The sequence below is a fragment of the Schistocerca serialis genome, chromosome 7 (assembly GCF_023864345.2).
Source record: "Schistocerca serialis cubense isolate TAMUIC-IGC-003099 chromosome 7, iqSchSeri2.2, whole genome shotgun sequence".
Taxonomy (NCBI): Eukaryota; Metazoa; Arthropoda; class Insecta; order Orthoptera; family Acrididae; genus Schistocerca; species Schistocerca serialis.
Window position 1 is genome coordinate 566,574,590 of NC_064644.1, and position 23,485 is coordinate 566,598,074.

The window sequence follows — 23,485 nt, forward strand, 5'->3', positions numbered from 1 at the left end:
TTGGTTTTTGCACTAATTCGACGTTGATGTAAGAGTATGGATTCTACAAGAATGTGGTTTTGACTTATCAAGCTGTCCACCACCTTGAACGATGGAGATGTTATTCTGGACCTACTGTTTGGTGTACCTAATGTACTACCAAAATGATAACATACAATATTGATACATTTCAGTGTCTTGGCTACACTGATAAATATTTCAGGGAAGAGAACTTGGTGTTGTACTTCTGTACAAAGATATGCACTTTTAGTACAGCTATGTGCAACCCACTGTGCTACAACCATGATGCTATCCTTCCCATTCCTTTCCTAGTTCTTGTAAAAATGCTAAAGACTTATATAGTGTGTGTCCACTTATTTCATTAGTTAGTATGATCAGTTGTCCTAAAAATGCTGAAGACTTATACAGTGCATGTGCACATTATTTCATTACTCAATGTGTTCAGTTCTTGCAAAAACCCTAAAGATTTATGCAGTGCCTGTGCACTTTATTTCATTTCCCGATATGCTTAAATTCTTGTAAAATGGTAAAAACTTATTCAGTGCGTGTGCACTTTACTTCATTTCTCGATATGTTTAAATTCTTGTCAAATGGTAAAGACTTACACAGTGTATGTGCACTTTATTTCATTTCTCAATGTGTTTCCATTCTTGTAAAATGGTAAAGACTTATACAGTGCGTGTGCACTTTATTTCATTTCTTAATATGTTTAATTCATGTAAAAATGCTAAAGACTTATACAGTGCTTGTGCACTTTATTTCATTTCTCAATATGTTTAAATTCTTGAAAATGGTAAAGCCTTATGCAGTGTGTGTGCACTTTATTTCATTTCTTAATATATTCTGTACCCAGTGTATGTGCACTCTATTTCATTTCTTGATACGATCTCTACTTATATTATTTACAGGGTGAGTCACCTAACATTACCGCTGGATATATTTCGTAAACAACATCAAATACTGGTGAATCGATTCCACAGACCTAACGTGAGGAGAGGGGCTAGTGTAATTGGTTAATACAAACCATAAAAAAATGCACGGAAGTATGTTTCTTAACACAAACCTACGTTTTTTTAAATGGAACCCCGTTAGTTTTGTTAGCACATCTGAACATATAAACAAATACGTAATCAGTGCCGTTTGTTGCATTGTGAAATGTTAATTACATCCGGAGATATTGTAGCCTAAAGTTGACGCTGGAGTACCACTCCTCCGCTGTTCGATCGTGTGTATCGGAGAGCACCGAATTACGTAGGGATCCAAAGGGAACGGTGATGGACCTTAGGTACAGAAGAGACTGGAACAGCACATTACGTCCACATGCTAACACCTTTTTATTGGTCTTTTTCACTGACGCACATGTACATTACCATGAGGGGTGAGGTACACGTACACACGTGGTTTCCGTTTTCAATTACGGAGTCAAATAGAGTGTGTCCCGACATGTCAGGCCAATAGATGTTCAATGTGGTGGCCATCATTTGCTGCACACAATTGCAATCTCTGGCGTAATAAATGTCGTACACGCCGCAGTACATCTGGTGTAATGTCGCCGCAGGCTGCCACAATACATTGTTTCATATCCTCTGGGGTTGTAGGCACATCACGGTACACATTCTCCTTTAACGTACCCCACAGAAAGAAGTCCAGAGGTGTAAGATCAGGAGAACGAGCTGGCCAATTTATGCGTCCTCCACGTCCTATGAAACGCCCGTCAAACATCCTTTCAAGGGTCAGCCTAGTGTTAATTGCGGAATGTGCAAGGTGCACCATCATGCTGATACCACATACGTCGACGCCTTTCCAGTGGGACATTTTCGAGCAACGTTGGCAGACCATTCTGTAGAAACGCGATGTATGTTGCAGTTGTTTGGGCCCCTGCAATGAAGTGAGGACCAATGAGGTGGTCGCCAATGATTCCGCACCATACATTTACAGTCCACAGTCGCTGTCGCTCTACCTGTCTGAGCCAGCGAGGATTGTCCACAGACCAGTAATGCATGTTCCGTAGATTCACTGCCCTATGGTTTGTGAAACCCGCTTCATCGGTAAACAGGTAGAACTGCAACGCATTCTCTGTTAATGCCCATTGACAGAATTGCACTCGATGATTAAAGTCATCACCATGTAATTGCTGATGTAGCGACCCATCAAACGGGTGAAAGCGGTGACGATGCAGTATGCGCATGACACTACTTTGACTCAGTCCACCGGCTCTCGCAATGTCCCGTGTACTCATGTGTGGGTTCATGGCAACAGCAGCTAACACACCAACTGCACCCGCTGCTCCTGTGATGGGCCTGTTACGGACCCGTTTGCGTGCTACGACCAGTTGGCGGTAGATGTTTTGCAATGTGCGGCACGTTGGATGCTCTCTGTCCGGGTACCGTTCTGCATACACCCTGCAGGCTTCAGCTGCATTTCGTCGACACTCGCCATAGATGAATATCATCTCCGCCTTTTCAGAGTTCGAATACACCATGGTCACAGTTCCTACAACACTACACTATCACAGACGTCTGGTAACACGGTGTACTACAGTTAGTCTGCGTGCGGAAACGAATGCAGAATAACAATAGCAGCAAGCGCTACATGCGGACACTGCGACAGCTAGACCAAACCACAAGAGCCACACTCGTAAACACGATCGTCATCGTAAACATGTCCCTGTAGATGCTGCTCGCCGACCGTGGCCCGTGTTTGTTACAACACGCATCTGAACGTTGGAAGTTTCAAGCGTCAACTTTAGGTTACAATATCTCCGGATGTAATTAACATTTTACAATGCAACAAACGACACTGATTGCGTATTTGTTTATATGTTCAGATGTGCTAACAAAACTAACATGGTTCCATTTTTAAAAAACGTATGTTTGTGTTAAAAAACATACTTCCGTGCATTTTTGTATGGTTTGTATTAAACAATTACACTAGCCCCTCTCCTCACGTTCGGTCCGTGGAATCGGTTCGTCAGTATTTGATGTGGTTTACGAAATATAAATGGCTCTGAGCACTAAGGGACTTAACATCTATGGTCATCAGTGCCCTAGAACTTGGAACTACTTAAACCTAACTAACCTAAGGACATCACACAACACCCAGTCATCACGAGGCGGAGAAAATCCCCGACCCCGCCGGGAATCGAACCCGGGCGCGGGAAGCGAGAACGCTACCGCACGACCACGATCTGCGGACATTACGAAATATACCCAGCGGTAACGTTAGGTGACTCACCCTGTATATATATATATATATATATATATATATATATATATATATATATATATATATATACTCTGTAGACTTAGTAAACTAAATAGAGTATAGAAAAATATGTTGTTCATGGCAAGTCCAATTGACTCACCATCCCTGCCAAATTTTTACCCCCCTCCCCCCCCAGTGGAGGGTTATGTAAGAGGTCCACGACTAAGGAATTTGTTGTTAGTGCACTTGGGCATATGTAATTCCGATGGATTGCTCACGCGCTGCCTGCGATATGTAAGATAAGAGAATCTCAGACCAGAGAGCAGTGTTGGCTGCAGTAGGAACTGTGTAGCAGATGTAGTAGTAGTAGCGAGCAGTCTGGTGTATCGAGTTGGCTGGGCCGGTCTTGGGGAGCGATGGCGGTGCCTGAGCGATGTAGTGTAAGGTAAAAGCAGCCGCGCGCATATGTAGTTTACTACAACAAAATTTGTACTATTGTTATATCAAGTCCCATGTAAATGTTTTAAAAAATCTTTTAATAATAATCCCTTTCATAAAATTAACTTTTTGGCAATCATTCATCAGAATTTAAAGCATTTACTAATTTCTGCAATCCATGGTCATCCCGATTATCCTAAAGAAAAATCAGTCGTTTCCTTTTATACATGACAAATCTAGCGGCCAGCATTGCACTAGGCTGTGCCAAAAAAATTTCTTCTAGGAGCAGATATATACGCGTTATCCAGCGACTTCATTGAGGTAAGAATTTTCAATTTATTCAGAATGGCCATGACGCAGCACTGCTGACGTCCAAAATTTACCACTTTAAATTCACAGTCCATTATCGAAAGGTTATAAGTGATCCACAATTTTATTGAGAGGTTAGTCACGTTATTATTGCGAGGTTACAGAATAATAAACTATTGGAAGGTTACACTGAATGTGAATCATATAATTATTTTTATCTGTTAAGGAGTTACAAAAGGAACATAGATCGGTGGCCTTTTTTCCTTATGCTGGAGGCATATCGTTCAAGATTGGACGAATTTTAAGGAATTTTAACATTAAGAGTGTATCCCGTCCACCTTCTAAGATTAGGGAACTACTCGGCTCTGTGAAAGATGATTTGGGGCTTAGGAAACCCGGTGTATACATAATTCCGTGTCAATGTGAGAATGCTTCCATTGGTCCTTCGATTCGCATAGTTCATGACAGGTGTGTGGAACATCGCCGTCTTACGAGACTACAACAACCGGAAAAATCGGCAGTAGCAGAACGCTAGTTAAATGAGGGACACGCTATGAAACTTTATGAAACTGTAGTATTTGCAGCATTTCCAGTTTTTGGAACAGTGTCTATAAAGACGCGACTGAAATTAGTTAACCAACAGAGACAATGGGTTTCCTCTTAGCAAGACGTGGAATCCTGTATTATCTCGCATGAAAATTGAACGTCCTTCGGTGCGATATATCGTTGCCACCAGTGTTCTACTAAGGGCGGCGCCACCTCCCTGTCTTGGAGGGCAGCAATCGTGATGGGCGGCGCATGCGCCGTGTACTGAACAGTGGCCTATATAGTACGTCGGTTTGCAACCTGCCGTCAGTTCTCAGAGGGACTCATCAGCAGAAGCAGCGTTTTCCTGAAGATGGCGACAAGTTGGATCGCCGAAAATATCGAGTTAAGTTGATTTTACGATCCGACAGAAAACCCGAAGAGTCTGTATCTACTCCTGGGTACGCCTTACAGTCCAGAATCTGTGTGAACAAGATGTAATCTTGTGATTCTTGAAGAGAGTATTCGCTACTTCTAGCTGAAATGTATTACAGAACTCAATTACCTCTCTCATTTCTTTTCCCAAGCCCATATTCTCCTGCAACCATTTCTTCTACTCCTTCCCCTACAACTGCCTTCTAGACCCCCATGACATATCTTCCTTTTCGTATTGTATTACCTTTCAATATCCTCATATACTTTCTCTATCTCTTCATCTTCCGATTGCGACGTCGGCATGTATATCTGAACTATCGTTGTCGTTGTTGTTTAGATGTCGATTCTGATAAGAATAACCCTTCACTGGACTGTTCATAGTAACAAATTCTCTGCCCTACCTTCCTATTTATGACGAATCCTATTCCCGTTATATCATTCTCTGCTGCTGTTGATATAACCCCATAGTCATCTGAGCAGAAATCTTTGTCTTCTTTCCATTTTGCTTCACTGACCCCTACTATATCTAACTGAACCTTTTGCATTTCTCTTTTTAGGTTTTCTAGCTTCCCTACCACATTCAGGCTTCAGACTTTCGCCGCCCCGACTCGTAGAACGTTATCCTTTCGTTGATTATTCAGTCTTATTCTCATGGTCACCTACCACTTGGCAGACCCTCCCAGAGATCCAAGCGGGGGAGTACTCCGGAATCTTTTGCCAATGGAGACATCATCATACACTTTTTAAATTACATGCCACATTTCCTGTGGATGCACGTTATGTGTCTTTAATTCAGTGATTTCTATTGCCTTTTGCATCGTTGATTCTTCCGCCGTTAGGAACAGTTTCCCATCCCAAGAGCAAGGGAGTGCCCTTAACCTCTGTCCGCTCCTCTTTGAGAAGGCCTTTGGCAGAATGAGGGTGACCTTTGATGCCGGAAGTCTCCGGTCGCCAGTGCTGATTTAAGCAGTAGCGGCTTTCGAACCCGACACTGAGGACGTTTTGATTATGAATCAAAGACGCTACCCTTCGACCTCGAGTTACACAACACTATATGGACGCGAATTTAGTTATCCTTGGTTCACGACATGCTGACTGCTGCTGCCATCGTTTCTTTGCGGAAGAAGTCGCGTCACTCTTTCAAGACCGCCATGACCATGTAATGTTTGGAGGTGATTTCAGTTGCACCCTGACAGCCAAAGACCACCTCTCTCGACATAATCCGTGCCCGGAACTCGGGACGCTAATCAGGGAACCTGCTGATGGTGGACACTTGGTTAAATATTCATGGCACTCGACCTGCGTTCAGACGCTCCACGAACCACTCTTCCAAGCACATTGACCAGATGTGAGATACAGAATGCGGAACTGTAACCTGCCGCCTCCACGAACCATTCCGATTACATATGTACACTACACTTCGTCATCAACGAGTGTGCAGAACCCGCAGTCCATGCAAATTGAACGTCACTCACGTAGCTTTCCTGGACTGCCGTCAAGCCATTGAGTATACCTGGCATTCGCGTACACTAGATTTCTATTGCAAAGTACTGCGGAACTGTGATACTATGGCGCCATTACCGGAACAACAAAAGATGACTCGCATATCTAAGGCTCAGATCACTGTCCACAACCGAAGCCATGTAGATGGGGCGGTACTCTGATCAAGGACATAGAGTATGGTAGCAGCTGAACGTTCGAGTACGTTGCACGTAATACGTGAACCTAAACGACGCTGAAGAGCGCTGGCACACTCAGTCGAGTCGGAGGACGGTCGTATTCCCTGATGTCAATACGGTATATGCATCGCATTCTACGACTATTACTCCCAGCGTTATTGACCTCAGACGCTTGACCCTATGGCATTAACAGACGCTTCTCAGACGATTTCCGACACCATTACTCAGGAAATGGAGGCGGCTTTGCTGGATGAAATAGCCGAAAAGGAGGTGGTAGATATCATTGGTAAACGGGCTACACTCAAGTCTCCGGGCCTGACGGTCTCCCCTTAGAATTTTACCGTACTTTTCAACATTTTTTGGTCATCTGATGGACGGACGCCTGTCGCGGACTACAGTCTACAGACGTGCCGCATCCTGCATCCTTCGTGGAAGGGATCATTATACCAATTCACAAACCGTCAGGGGGATCGAAGGTGCATGATTACCGCCCACTGTCACTCTTGAATTGTGACATCAAGGTGTTTTCCAAACTTTTGGCGCCACATATTCGCCAGACCTTACACCAAGGTTATTTCCCCTGAACAAACGTCGCTCGGAGGTGACAACACCATTCAAAGGGCGCTCAGTGAATACCTGACTTGATCGCACTGGCAACGGCATGTCGTTTGGAGGGTTCGTCGGTGTCAGTTGATGTCTGTGAGGCCTCCAGTCGCGTGGACAATGACTATTTGGAAGCGATTTTCAGACATATGCGAGACCCCTGGCCATTTATCACTGTTGTAATGCGATTCCTCCGTGGTGGGAATTCCAAGGTGATCATCAACTGACGACCTACGCTGCTCCTGCCGATTTCTCAGTCGGTACGCCGTGGTTGCCTTCTGTCTATATTGCTCCCGAACCATTATAATGCGGTCTGCACCAACGACAAACATGTACAACGTTACGGAGTCACACACATTTTGATGTGAAGCATGTGCTGACAACCTTGTGACTGTGGCGTTTGTAAAGCAAATGCTGGCTTACTTTCATCGAGTAACACGAAATCGTTCAGAACCTAAGAAGAATCTGTTACTCCCGGATGAGTCATATCACCCGCGTACCGAAACTAATGCTGTGACAGGGTCTCGTGGACACGCAGGGCATTATTTCTTTCAAGATAGCCCTAAGTGCACTTTGCAATTCTGGAACTACTTGCAGGAACGACAATACAAGGTCATCCGACCCAAAATATAGACATTTCTCACATTATTTATGGAGCGCGCTTCAGGACCCTTCGCGCAGCTGGATCTTGGGTAGAAAAAGTTAGAATTAACAGACAGCGATGGTTTCACAAGGTGCGACATAGTCGCGAAAAAACACAGTGACCTGTATATGTAATAAGTTTCCTTTAATTTACGTCTATCGTCAGAATCTTTTCTGTTTAACAGATTACCGGTTTCGGTCTTTAATTACCATCATCAGATCTGTCTCATAAAAACAAAGTCCTAATGCACTGCAGCCATAGTGGCATAGTCAACTGTTAAATCCGGAATCAGCACCAACATCGTCTAATACATATAAATCACATATTTACTTCGTTTTCATACGTTCTAGTAAGTTCTTGTTCCTTCATTACTCATTTCATAGACTTCATTAATCAGATAATGTAGATCATCCACTGTTATGGAATTTCATCATTCTTTTCTTGCAACGGAGTACCGCAGGGTGCGAGGGGCCCTCTGCCGGTCACGTTCCTCCAACCACTTCCCGCCTGTGCGGAATTCTAGAGTTAGCGCTAACAGAGGGCGCTGATTATGTGCAGAACTACACTCCTGGAAATTGAAATAAGAACACCGTGAATTCATTGTCCCAGGAAGGGGAAACTTTATTGACACATTCCTGGGGTCAGATACATCACATGATCACACTGACAGAACCACAGGCACATAGACACAGGCAACAGAGCATGCACAATGTCGGCACTAGTACAGTGTATATCCACCTTTCGCAGCAATGCAGGCTGCTATTCTCCCATGGAGACGATCGTAGAGATGCTGGATGTAGTCCTGTGGAACGGCTTGCCATGCCATTTCCACCTGGCGCCTCAGTTGGACCAGCGTTCGTGCTTGACGTGCAGACCGCGTGAGACGACGCTTCATCCAGTCCCAAACATGCTCAATGGGGGACAGATCCGGAGATCTTGCTGGCCAGGGTAGTTGACTTACACCTTCTAGAGCACGTTGGGTGGCACGGGATAGCTGCGGACGTGCATTGTCCTGTTGGAACAGCAAGTTCCCTTGCCGGTCTAGGAATGGTAGAACGATGGGTTCGATGACGGTTTGGATGTACCGTGCACTATTCAGTGTCCCCTCGACGATCACCAGTGGTGTACGGCCAGTGTAGGAGATCGCTCCCCACACCATGATGCCGGGTGTTGGCCCTGTGTGCCTCGGTCGTATGCAGTCCTGATTGTGGCGCTCACCTGCACGGCGCCAAACACGCATACGACCATCATTGGCACCAAGGCAGAAGCGACTCTCATCGCTGAAGACGACACGTCTCCATTCGTCCCTCCATTCACGCCTGTCGCGACACCACTGGAGGCGGGCTGCACGATGTTGGGGCGTGAGCGGAAGACGGCCTAATGGTGTGCGGGACCGTAGCCCAGCTTCATGGAGACGGTTGCGAATGGTCCTCGCCGATACCCCAGGAGCAACAGTGTCCCTAATTTGCTGGGAAGTGGCGGTGCGGTCCCCTACGGCACTGCGTAGGATCCTACGGTCTTGGCGTGCATCCGTGCGTCGCTGCGGTCCGGTCCCAGGTCGACGGGCACGTGCACCTTCCGCCGACCACTGGCGACAACATCGATGTACTGTGGAGACCTCACGCCCCACGTGTTGAGCAATTCGGCGGTACGTCCACCCGGCCTTCCGCATGCCCACTATACGCCCTCGCTCAAAGTCCGTCAACTGCACATACGGTTCACGTCCACGCTATCGCGGCATGCTACCAGTGTTAAAGACTGCGATGGAGCTCCGTATGCCACGGCAAACTGGCTGACACTGACGGCGGCGGTGCACAAATGCTGCGCAGCTAGCGCCATTCGACGGCCAACACCGCGGTTCCTGGTGTGTCCGCTGTGCCGTGCGTGTGATCATTGCTTGTACACCCCTCTCGCAGTGTCCGGAGCAAGTATGGTGGGTCTGACACACCGGTGTCAATGTGTTCTTTTTTCCATTTCCAGGAGTGTATATTTCCTTTCATTTGTGGCTCCTTTAGCGATTTGTTTTATGTCGTTTAATATTACCCGGTGCAATATCAACGGTGTTTAATATTTATGTCATTACCTAGAATATTGGCACTAGAGCATATGTCAACCACTGTTTATTAACTCTTAGTCTTTTTAACAATACTACTTTTGTCGTGTTCTTCTTTTACTGTAACACTTTTTATACTTTATAAGCTTATTACAGACTTAAACTATTGTTTAAAAAAAAAGGATGTGATTTGTATGTATTTGACAGTTGACTATGCCACTATGGATGCACTGCATTAGGATTTTATTTTTATGAGACAGATCTGATGATGGTTATTAAAGACCGGTAATCTGTTAAACAGAAAAGATTGTGACCATAGACGTAAATTAAAGGAAACTTAGACAGCGATAGAACAGCGCACGATTCAACGTGGGATATGCTTTAATCAATAAGTGAACTCAAGCCAGGATGATTAGGCTGTGGGAGACTTTCGTCTTGACCCTTTGCTGTGTGTTGCGGTAAGTCCCCACTTTTTATTTTTCTTCTTAACCGGGTTCGAATCGTCGGCTTTCTTTTTTTTTTCAGTGAAGAGCATTACACAGTACCGGTGCTATGGTATCTACTGTTCGTTTAATTTTATGGCTTTCTTATACGCGCACTTCACTCCTTTTTATTTTGCGGCGATAGCTACATATTACGTTCTACAAGTCCATTACATACACTTGGCTGCCAATTTGATGCAACAAGTACCTGTTCAGTTTTCCTCCCTTTTGATAAAACAAAAAAAAAAAAATCTGCAGAAGAGGCAAACTTTTCAGTTGGTGCAGAAGACATAATTTGTTATTTTATATTTGAGAAATACGTTGTTTAAAAGCGATGAACAGGGCCGGGAAGATACACATTGACGAGCACCAGGCGGGGCTATGAGGGGAGAAAGCACACAAAAAAGAGCGTCGTAATCGATGTATGGAGTCCTGTTGATCTTTTTTTATTAAATTTTTGTCAACAAAAAATTGTTCAAATGGCTCTGAGCACTATGGGACTCAACTGCTGTGGTCATCAGTCCCCTAGAACTTAGAACTACTTAAACCTAACTAACCTAAGGACATCACACACATCCATGCCCGAGGCAGGATTCGAACCTGCGACCATAGCAGTCGCACGGTTCCGAACTGCGCGCCTAGAACCGCGAGACCACCGCGGCCGGCTTTTGTCAACACTTGTCATATTATTTTGTACATATTACATTTAAAAAAGAAGTTGGTCAGCATGGCAGATTGCCTTGCAGGGCGTCTCCCAGCCAGTATATACGATCATCTTATTTCATTTCACGGGGAACGCTAAACACGATCTGACATAGGTATGCAGCCAAGTCACCGGACAGTATACGGGGTCAAGCGCAGCACACATTTCCTGTTGCCGGATCGGCAACCGAATTATCTCGTACTCGGTTCACCAAAGACCGCTTTGCCCCGGGCTCACGTCTCGCCAGTACGCCAGACAGACTGGGAATCCCCCGACGCCACAGACACGCCAGCAGCCGCCACACGGGACAGACATACTGTTTGCTCGGCTGAGCTGGATCGTACAGCAACGACTGTCACCTACCTGGTGTCAGCAGATGGCGTCGTTCACAGCAAGGCACGTGTCCTCCCCCCTCCCCCCCCCCCCCCCCCCCCGCACACACACACAGTCAGAAGACGTCCACAGTGCTACGGACTGTCGCCAAGACGACCGCCGTTGCAGAGCTTCCCTTGACCCGGCAGCAGAGAGGGGCGCGCCCACAGTCTTTTCAGACGGGTCTCAGTCCTACGTACAGCATCACGACGGACGTGCACATGAGCCGAGGCTCTGAGGAGAACGAAAGTTGCCGTACTGTATTCGTCGCAGTACTAGCCCAGTACCAGGAGTGATAGTATCAGGTGGTATTTGGTAAACAACAACACCTCAGGTTTGCATAGGCAGTAATTTGGACAACAGACGTCTCTGTGATGTTATCTTCCAACAAGATAACGCAAGACGGTATGTTGCCTGTACTGTCCTGACCTATTCGACTGTTGTCCCAGTCAGCATGTTCTCGATACCCGTCACATCGAAACATATCTGATTATGAGTTTCCCAAAGAATAACATGCCCTGTCTTACCAATAAGACGGATGAAATGTGGCAGAAAAGTTGAAGTACCATGGAGAGACGCACCCGTTCCTTTCATCCAAGTTCTCGATTCACTCATGCCCAGCATTGCCAGATCCACCACCGTTGCCTGAGATGCGACATCTCTGCACTGATTTTCATACCCTGTATAGCCCCAATCTCATGCAAACTTAATCATGTGTTCTTACAACTACCTGTAGATGCATAATAAGTATGGTTAATTTCTATGCTAGGTAGTGTTGCAGTTTTACGGGTCAGCAGTTAGTTTCCGTGTTTTCCATCATCACTCTTCTGTGATATCTTGATATATTAGGTGAACGCCTGCTCGTGACAGGAAATTGTATCATCACACTACAAACCATCGAAAAGTTAAAGGCAATTCCGTCAATATACATTCCAAGGCTATTCCGACTGGTAACCGGTAAAAATTTGCGTGCTACATGCTGGTCTAGTAAACATATACCGCATTAGGCGTCTTGAGAAGTGATAGAAGGAGGACATGTGACAACACAGTAGTAGTGTTTACTAATAATCTGAATAATGCACCTATTATGACAGTAGGGTCATTCATGACTGCCAACACTTAATGCTGAAAATTTACGTCGTACTGTTTGCAAACATCTGATTCTGCTTCATCCACGATAACAATCCGACAACATCCTCACTGTCTGGCATACATCACGAAAGACAGGTCGGCGTCGTTTACTGTTTATCTCCCACCTTTGTATCGAGGAGACGCTGGTAAGTGTGATGCGCAAGACCTGTACTGATTAGTTCGATAACGGTTACGAATTCCATTTGTTCTAACTCAGTCTCAATTTTATTCCAAAAATTTTAAAGATATGGTACTTAATAAAAAGATTTACTCAGCCATTAAGACTCCATAGGTTCGAAAAAACCATCGAATGTCACATCCAGCCTCCAAATTTGTATGAACTTTGCACGTTTTCACAAGTAAGCCCTTCACTGCCATTTCGAACCTGCAACGTGTTAAACTTAATGCAAGAATCTGCAGATGTGAGTAGCTGCTTAACGATCGCCATCCTTCTGTTTCTGGCAGTTTCAGACCGCTCTTCGAAGGTGAATGACGTCTGCTAGGCGTCACACTGTATAAGTTGAATACCAGAGGCATAACAGACAATGATACAATTCCGTCCAGCATTTGTATATGTTTCCTACGAAAGCCTCTTTTCCACAAGGAAGAATGATAAAACCACACTACATACTTGGCCAGAACCTTCTGAGACGAGACCTCTAATCAGTACCCTCGGAATAAACAGTTCAGGTTCAGCTGCCTCACAATCCTATTTCCTCCTGCAGTCGTTGTATACCAGTATTCACGAAGTTTCACCTAAGGGATCATAAACTGAATTATCGCTAAGGTTTTTGTGCAGAGATGGTTTTCCTCAGCCGTAAGGCGAATGCCGGGATTAAGAAATAAATACATGAACATCTGCCATCTACCACCATTACATACTGTATCCTGACAAGATCTTTCGTCAAGATATTTATCTATTCATTTATTCTTCATAATTACAGTCTATTATCTGAAAAGCTATTATATGTCATGCAAATCACGTTTCCATGGATACTAATAAATTACGTATTAACTGTTTACTTCTGGTACTTAATTTTAAAAAACCCTAAATACTTGCACTACCACAAAAATACAATAAAACCCTTAACCAGTTACCCGACAACTAATATTACTGCAAGCACCATGGAATTCGTTCTCTGTTTCTTCATTTATGCCGGCCGGAGTGGCCGTGCGGTTCTAGGCGCTACAGTCTGGAACCGCGAGACCGCTACGGTCGCAGGCTCGAATCCTGCCTCGGGCATGGATGTGTGTGATGTCCTTAGGTTAGTTAGGTTTAAGTAGTTCTAAGTTCTAGGGGACTGATGACCTCAGAAGTTAAGTCCCATAGTGCTCAGAGGCATTTAACCCATTTTTGAAATACTGTCACGTCTTTAAGTCCATAGTTGCACAATGTACATTCTTGGAAGAGTACTTTATTCGGTGTCCTACCTCCGTTATCTTCTCTCCATCTTCAGAGTCCCGTGTCTTGCCTGGATGGCTGCATGCTTGACATGATTTAATGCCTCTTGAAGTCTTCCTTAGCCTTCCTGTAAGTATCGTCCAGGATACGCCGGGTCGACTCGCTCATTAATATCCTGGTGTGCCCACACTACCGCTGTAATTCATTTGTCTTCTGATATTGTATACATATGTAGCATAGGGGCCACGAACTGTCAGGTAATGTATCAGTCCACTCGACTGGTTAATTAATTTCATTTTTAATTCGTAATATTAGGGAGAAATTTATATGTTCTCCCTCCTGTGTCTGAAATGACCCGTTCATTTTCCGCTGTTGCAATATACGATCTTTTATTGCATCAGTTCCAGGAGCCGTTCGTACTTCCATTTGATTGCCTTTATGTAGCTAGTAAAAGGCTCTCTTTTTCCTAATTTCCAAGTCCAGTGGACATATTCCTAGTATTACTAACAAAGCAACATTTGGGGTAGTTCATTAGGTACCCGTTAATCTTAGTGCCACTCCTCGTTGAACTCTTCTCAGCCGCGCGGGATATCCACGCGGTCTTGGGTGTCTTGTCACGGTTCGCGCGGCTCTCCCCATCGGAGATTCGAGTCCTCCCTCTGCCATGGGTGTGTGTGTGTGTGTGTGTTGCCCTTGGCGTAAGTTAGTTTAAGTTAGATTAAGTAGTGTGTAAGCCTAGGGATCGATGAAAAAATGGTTCAAATGGCTGTGAGCACTACGGGACTTAACATCTGAGGTCATCAGTCCCCTATAACTTAGAAGTACTTAAACCTAACTAACCTAATGACATCACACACATCCATGCCCTAGGCAGGATTCGAACCTGCGTCCTTACCGGTCGCGCGGTTCCAGACTGAAGCGCCTAGAACCGCTCGGCCACACCGGCCGGCTAGGGATCGATGACCTCAGCAGTTTGATCCCATTGGAACTTACCACAAATTTCCAATTTCCAACTCTTCTCACTACTGAGGCTGGCTTCACTGGCTGCAATATATGAGGCCAAACGCTCGCACCATATCCTACAACTGATTCTAATACAGATTGGTGGTATACTCTGACTGATTTCTGGGGAAGCCAAAATCGCCTGTTTGCGATGGTTCTAATTTTATTCATCACGTTTGTACCTTTTCTACCTTTTTCCTCTATATGATGTCCAAAGTTACGACGATCGTCCAGGAATACCCTAGATATCTCGTTACTGCGCTTCTCTTAATCGTTACATCATTTAATTTTATTGTAGGGTTTTTTGCTAGGTTCCCTTTCAGCAGTAGGTACATTGTTTTGTGAAGTACAGTTTAACGCTTCGAAACGAGCTGTCAAGTTCTTTCAGCGCCGCAGTACATTTGTCTTCGATTATTCTTCTGGACTCACCACTGACAACGAACAGCACGTCATCTGCAAATGCCAACAGCCCGCTTATGTTATTGCTGTGACGTAACTTCTATAGAATGGGCTCCAGTGCTACATCCCAAAACGGTGGACCACACACTGGTCCCCATGGACAGCCTTTTGCTATTGTCTTCGCCATTTTCTTTCCTGTGCTCGTGAAACACGTATGTTGCCAGTGGCAATAATCTCTCAGGCTGTTGTACAGTGCCTTTGGACACTCTAAATCCCTAAGGCGACGAAGGAAAGGCTGCCACCATTAGTTTTCGAAAGCTGCAGCTGTATCAGTCATCACCGCTAGAGCTACTGTTCCGGCGTAACATCAAGCGCCAGCAGCAGAGAATCCTGTGAAACGACGTCAGCCGGTAGAACGCTGACTAGGACGACACCACGACAGCAGCGGCACCTATACGATGAGAACATGACCACCGCTCCAGCCAGCCTCGGCCGCACTACAAGAGCCGCAATAGAAGACGAGCATCATCCTAACGCTTTAGTCGTGACTTCTTACGGTTCCATGGAAATTGTATCTATCAAAGGAAATTGATTATTAGCATGTCGGCAATTGCTTGCGACACTTCACTTTAAAAAAAAAGGGCAAAGTTAGGTATTGTCAGTTCAATTTACTGTAATAAACTCAATTAACGAGATTTGCTTGTATGTTGTCTGCCTATCTGAGGAAACAGCTTCCTAGGCACCCTACATTAGACGAGTGGATGGTATCTCACCCATACGTAGAATGAGTTGAAACGTTCCCTTAGAAAAATTAATGAATTACTGTGCTGATAAACCTCTTACATTATTTGATTTTCAAACAGCTGAGCAGAACTGAACGTACTCAGACATTTCGCTCTTTACCTATTCTGATCAACACTAAACTGACACACAATATTTTTAGCGCAACGCAATCTGACTTTCAATAATCCCTACAAAAGAATGGCCCTGACTAACATTAACCTATACCTTTCACAAATCACTTACCTCACAAAAATCTTCGTTACTCGAACTATTGCAATACAGCGAGCGCCACTACTGCCAGCTAAATAAAAGATTCAAACTACTGAAGGCACTAACTACTGATAGGCATAGTTAGCAAATGAAAGATTTTGATAGAGAACAAACAATGTATTTACCTTAATAGTTTTTCAAAAGTCATAATATGTATAGCAGTTCATGACATCCAGTCTTACAAATTTACTGTCTCTGATGGACACACGTCCAGATCATCCGCTCTCAAAACTCCGCCATTTCTCTCCCCACATCCACCACTGCTGACGGCTCACCTCCAACTGCGCAACGCTACGCGCTATTAACAGCCAACTGCCCAACACTACAATAGCATATACTCCAACAATGCAAACCAACCACAGTCTTCACACAGCACAGTCAGTGATTTTCATATAGAGCGTTACGTGGCGTTACCAACATAAAAACCTAAACAGCCTACTTACAGAGTATCTGTCACTGGAGAAGTCGCCATATTAATTGTGTCTTCAGTTGACTTACCTCTTTTAAGCACATGCTGGTGTATAATATTTTTCATATTAGTTTTTCAAATATCTTGCCGGGAATGTACAGAAGACAGATTGGCCTGTAGAATTTGAGTGTCATTCTACCCTTATCTTGCCCTTTACTAATTATTACCACCTCAGCGTCCTTCCACGGTGCAGCGACTCTTCCTTACAAGAGACACTTGTTGTGCAGTTCGTGCAAGTAACTATGTAAGTGGTCACAGAGGGCTTGTATTATTTCGGCAGATATGCCGTCCGGCCCTGAAGATTTTTCCTTTTTGACTCTTACAATTATTTACCTAATTTCTTCTTGTGCGAAGGGATATATAAGTTTTTTTATATCTATCGCCTTCCCGCAACATTTTTCGTAACCTACACTGGTCAACTGTCTACATTTACATCTACATACATACTCTGCAATCCACCATACGATGCGTGGCGGAGGGTACCTCGTACCACAACTGGCATCTTTTCTCCCTGTTCCACTCCCAAACAGAACTAGGGAAAAATGGCTGCCTATATGCCTCTGTACGAGCCCTAATCTCTCTTATCTTATCTTTGTGGTCTTTCCGCGAAATGTAAGTTGGCGGCAGTAAAATTGTATTGCAGTCAGCCTCAAATGCTGGTTCTCTAAATTTCCTCAGTAGCGATTCACGGAAAGAACGCCTCCTTTCGTCTAGAGACTCCCACCCGAGTTCCTGAAGCATTTCCGTAACACTCGCGTGATGATCAAACCTACCAGTAACAAATATAGCAGCCCACCTCTGAATTGCTTCTATGTCCTCCCTCAATCCGACCTGATAGGGATCCCAAACGCTCGAGCAGTACTCAAGAATAGGTCGTATTAGTGTTTTATAAGCGGCCTCCTTTACAGATGAACCACACCTTCCCAAAATTCTACCAATGAACCGAAGACGACTCTCCGCCTTCCCCACAACTGCCATTACATATCGCTCTGCAGTGTTACGCCCAAATATTTAATCGACGTGACTGTGTCAAGCGGTACACTACTAATGGAGTATTCAAACATTACAGGATTCTTTTTCCTATTCATCTGCATTAATTTACATTTATCTGTATTTAGAGTTAGCTGCCATTCTTTACACCAATCACTAATCCTGTCCAAGTCATCTTTTATCCTCCTACAGTCACTCAACGACGACACCTTCCCGTACACCACAGCATCATCAGCAAACGGCCGCACATTGCTATCCACCCTATCCAAAAGATCATTTATGTAGATAGAAAACAACAGCGAACCTACCACACTTCCCTGGGGCACTCCAGATGATACCCTCACCTCCGATGAACACTCACCATCGAGGACAACGGACTGGGTTCTATTACTTAAGAAGTCTTCGAGCCACTCACATACTTGGGAACCAATCCCATATGCTCGCACCTTAGGAGTCTGCAGTGGGGCACCGAGTCAAACGCTTTCCGGAAGTCAAGGAATATGGCATCCGTCTGATACCCTTCATCCATGGTTCGCAAGATTTCATGTGAAAAAAGGGCCAGTTGCGTTTCGCAGGAGCGATGCTTTCTAAAGCCGTGCTGATGCATGGACAGCAACTTCGCTGTCTCAAGGAAATTCATTATATTCGAACTGAGAATATGTTCGAGAATCCTGCAACAAACCGATGTTAAGGATATTGGTCTGTAATTTTGAGGATCCGTCCTTCTACCCTTCTTATATGCAGGCGTCACCTGCGCTTTTTTCTCGCCTTCTTCATCGTCAGGAAGCAGTTTTTCCATTAGCACGGCAGCCGACTGTTCCTAGCTTTCTGTTGCCGTCCCTTCATTCCTTTTGAGCGTGGACAAAACTGTTGTTGACCGTATTTTCTTACAGGCTATACTGTATGGTACAGCCCAGGGATCGGTTTCTAAGTAAGCCGCCACAAATTCTCCCCATCGTTCCATTTTTGTTTTCCAGAATTCTTCCTTAAAAGGCCGCTTAACATACCTGTGAAAAGCAAATCATATCTGAGGCTTTCTGCTTCATCTGATAAGTCCCACTCTTACTGCGGAGAACTCGGAAAATCGGCCTCTCCGTAAGTAGGGAGTGGCCCTCTCTCACTGCAAGATAGTGAAGCACTTGGAATGTGAAATATTATTCTTTCCATCTACGTGAACAAGAAGAAATATATTCGACCTTGAAATGGGTCACTGAGTTCTTGCTGAAAAAGGCATGTTTATGTACTGCTGCAGTCCCCTTTTATATAAACGCTCCTCATCCATCGGTTTACCAATGACTGGATGCCGTCCCCGAAATAGCAACTGAAAGAGGTCTGCAAAATAATGGTTTTTGACTGTCATGGCCTCTGCGTTATATCAAAGTACGCTCCAGCAAATATTTTTAAATGTGAGAATTTTTTTCCAACTATTTGCATTACAAATCCTTCTCTTTTCCTACTGACAAATCATCTTGTGTCACGCACAATGACCGCAAAAATGATGAATTTTCTTTCGCTCTCGCGTGCAATAGCATTGTTTGTCGTTAACTGCTGCTGTGTGAAATATTTTCGACATAGGTGACATGTTGTTCTATCATCTGGGTACAGCTTCAGTATATAGGATTGTTCTACATATGGTTTGATATGTGAAACATGATGAAGTCCCTTGCTCTTGTGTGTCCGAGTAATTTCATTCTCCACAACATTGTCGCGTACCATTCTACGAATCCTATAAGGTCCCTTATATAAAAGAAAGAATTTGTGGTTAAGATTCTGGCTTTCACAATATAAAGCGTGAGATTTAACAAGAATTTTCTGTCCAACCTGTAGCTTTTCGATGTCAACTTGTCCCTGCTGAGATTTATTTCTTCTTTCTGCGCCCTTTTTGATGTTGTTTGTCGCTATATCTACTACTTCCTTATGTCGTAATTTTTTTCAACCTGCAAATGGTATTAAGTCCCTGATGCGATCTGGTGGTTGTTGATTTTTGAGTACAAGTAACGTAAATAACAATGTAGAATCGTGTGATAACTCAGTGGGTATCTCTTGGAACGTGTGAATGTGTTGTCCCAGGTCTGGTGTTGACGATAACAAAATGTTCTGCGCAGCTTGTTAATTTCTCGCATGATGCGTTCTGGTCTGAGGCCGATAGAGTGAAATAAAAACACTTCTAATTCTGAGACGTCGTAAAGTGCTTAACCAAATATTTTAGCGAAATTGTGGTCCGTTGTCGTTCCAGTTTTGTGTTTCATAACTTTTCCTTACAACGTAGTTTAAGATACCTGTATCTATCCAACCTTCGTGAAAAATAAATTATCTCCGAGGCTTTCTGTTTCATCTGATAAGCTCCACTCTTACTGCGGGGAAACCGAAAAGGCGGCTTATCCACAAATAGGGAGTGGCCCTCTCTCAATGCAAGATAGTGAAACACTTTGAATGGGGTTAGATTATTCTTTCAGCCACGGCAACAAGAAATATTTTCGACCTCGAAATGCGTCACTGAGTTCTTTCTGAATAGGGGACGTTTAATTACTGTTGCAGTCCGCTATTACGCGAACGCTCTTCGTCCATCGGCTTTCCAGTTACTGGATGCCATCCCAGAAATTCGAATTGAAAGAGGTATGCTGAACAAGGGTTTTTGGCTGACTTATCCTCTGAACTGTTCTCAAAACATTCTCCAACAAACACTTTTACCTGTGAGAATTTTTTCTGTTCTCGACATGTGGGAGAAAATGGAAGTTCGAGGGTAGCAAATTTTATGAACAGGAAAATTATTCCAACTATTTGCGTTTCAAATCCTTCAGTTTTCCTATTGTCAAATCATCCTTGTGTCAGCTACAATGACCGGATAAATTATAAATTTTCTTTTTGTTTTACAATCCATTTCTCTTCATAAGTTTGATTTAGCACACTTGCGACTATTTACCAGTAACTGGTTCATTCTCTACAATGTGTTGTAATCTGATGTGGATCGCAGCATGCTTACCCAAAAACTAGTGCTCCGATCAGAGGTGACGCGGGATTTTTAGGTCCATTTCTTGCTGTGCAAGTGGCTGCGTACAGGAGTGAAACGCAGTCCGATCAGTGTTTTTCACGTCTCTGAGGTTGGAGACAGTACAGAACGAGCTGGATGTTACGCTAAGGAGATACATATGGTGATGATAAGGAAATGAGGATCTGGGTTGCCTTACTAGCCAGTTTTTTCACTGCTTCTTCGTGTGTGTGCAACGAACATGCAGAAAAGCACAGGCACTAGTTAATAACTTCAGTAAGTGTAAAACATAGACGAGGCTTACTAGATTCTCCAATCAGTTATCAGGACAAATAGCCACCCTAGCCTATTACTTTGTCAAGATTATACAATGTAAAGTATGTCACTACAGACCACGAACCATGGAAGTATCAGGCTCTATTGCTCTAATCGAACCCTTACGTTCAAGCATTCGTAGCAGTGAAAGTGACATACAGACACAGCTATATGTTGACAAAATTTACAACTGCCCCAGTCCAGAGGCATATGGCGGCAAGGTTTTCAAGTTCCTCTTAGTGTACGGTCCTGTTGTAAACAACTACCTAATAAATCTTACTCATAAATGACAAACAAAAATCAGGAAAGGAACGGTGTTTGATTGGAAAAGCATACATTGGGGTGGAAGTTTTACAAATTGTCCCCTGAATCAATCGGTTCTGTACGCATTCTGACTTTTTTATGTGAATCCGCTGTGATGCCCAACTCTATTGAAATTGTATCATTTACGACTAAGTATACCACAAACTATGGTTCGTCTGAGAACAGCACTTCACACCGTCTTCAGGCCACAAATGGCCCACCGGGACCATCCGACCGCCGTGTCATCCTCAGTGAGGATGCGGATAGGATGAGCGTGTGGTCAGCACACCGCTCTCCCGGTCATTATGATGGTTTTCTTTGACCGGAACCGCTACTATTCGGTCGAATAGCTCCGCAGTTGGTATCACGAGGCTGAGTGCACCCCGAAAAATGGCAACGGTCATGGCGGCTGGATGGTCACCCACCCGAGTGCCGGTCACGCCCGGCTTAACTTCGGTGATCTCAAGGGAACCGGTGTATCCACTGCGGCAAGGCCGTTTCCTCTGAGAACAGGGAGCGGTGAATATCATTTAACAACCCTACGCCGGTGCACCAGTATTTTTTATCCTTTCGCCTTGATTCAGGCGGCAGCAGAAAACACACGCGGTGTGGGCGAGGTGCAGTGCGATGCGGTAGCTCTAGTGTTCTGACGCGTCCACAAAAATTTGCAATCTGTGCTAATTTGCAATCTCATTACCAGAAAGCGGGAAACCTCCCTATCAGAGTCCTGAAACCCTGACGTCAGTGTGAGGTGTACCCATTCGCTGGTCTGCCCAGACCAATTTGAGTCTCAGGCACGACGGTGCGTGTTGGAATTGTCAAACGTCAGACGGCCGACTCAGGACAAATAAGTTCACTTTGGTGCAACACATGTCCGAGAAGATATGCCGTTCCGTTGTCGATATAGTTCGAAACTGCCATTGGCTCTTAGTCCACCCTAAGATACAGACAACAAGTCTAACCCACTGGGGAAGGATCTGAAGTTCTCCTCCAGGGGAAGACCAGAAGACGAAGAAGGCAAAGAATCACAATTTTCCCAACAAACCTCGCTACGGCAGCCGAATTAGCAAACACGAACTGCCCCACATTGCACGAAACAATCGAATTATATCCTACTCATTGAATATCCTCTCTTGACTATTCTGTTGGCCTGGCAGCCAATCCAGACACAGTAATGGGGTTCCCGCGCTGGCGGAGCAAGCCTCTAGTTTGGATATCCTCACAGGAGCCAGTCGCCAACTCTTTCCTGTATGGAAGAAGAAGATTTTGGACTGTGGAGGCAACTTTCTGACGGTAAGCATGGCCATGTTTTGGCAAAAAACATCTACTTAAATGGGACCACAGTCCCTCATTTATGGAGAGTGCTAATCTTTCTGTCCCAACCATTTTCAGCTTCCCAGACAGTTGTCCCCTTGAAATATGTTTCACCCGCTCGTTAGAAGAACCTGGTGACTTCCACGCATCAGGGGGCTACAGTCTTGCATCCTCTAAACACGTGCACCAGCCACTACGTCCATATTGTCCCGGCTTCTAACATGAGAATGCACAGAGTTTTATGAGATATCCACCATTTGTACAAAGGCTTCCTTTACAGTACTCTTAAATGGCTTCCTCCACCCATTACTCGCAAAATGCCCACCTTCGCAACAGACCGGCGCCTGGCTCAGGTAAAACGTTTTGCTAACTAGCGCCGTTCTCGCTGACCCTAAGCACAAGGAGGAAAATGCTTCGGTCAGAAGTCACTCTGCAGGTACGATCCACTGAGCGCTGCTTCCCAGAATTACTTGCACATTCAGCCCGCTGCACTCAGAATTTGTAGCTCCCAGTTCATCTATCTCCCTGTTCTCCATCGACTTCACTATGGCCCCTCGTGTACACATTTTCTATAGGTTACACACGCACTTATAAGAATATTTTGCCCATAATTTTCTGAAAAAAATCATAAACGACACATACCATGTATAGTACTGGGGAACTCCGAGGTCA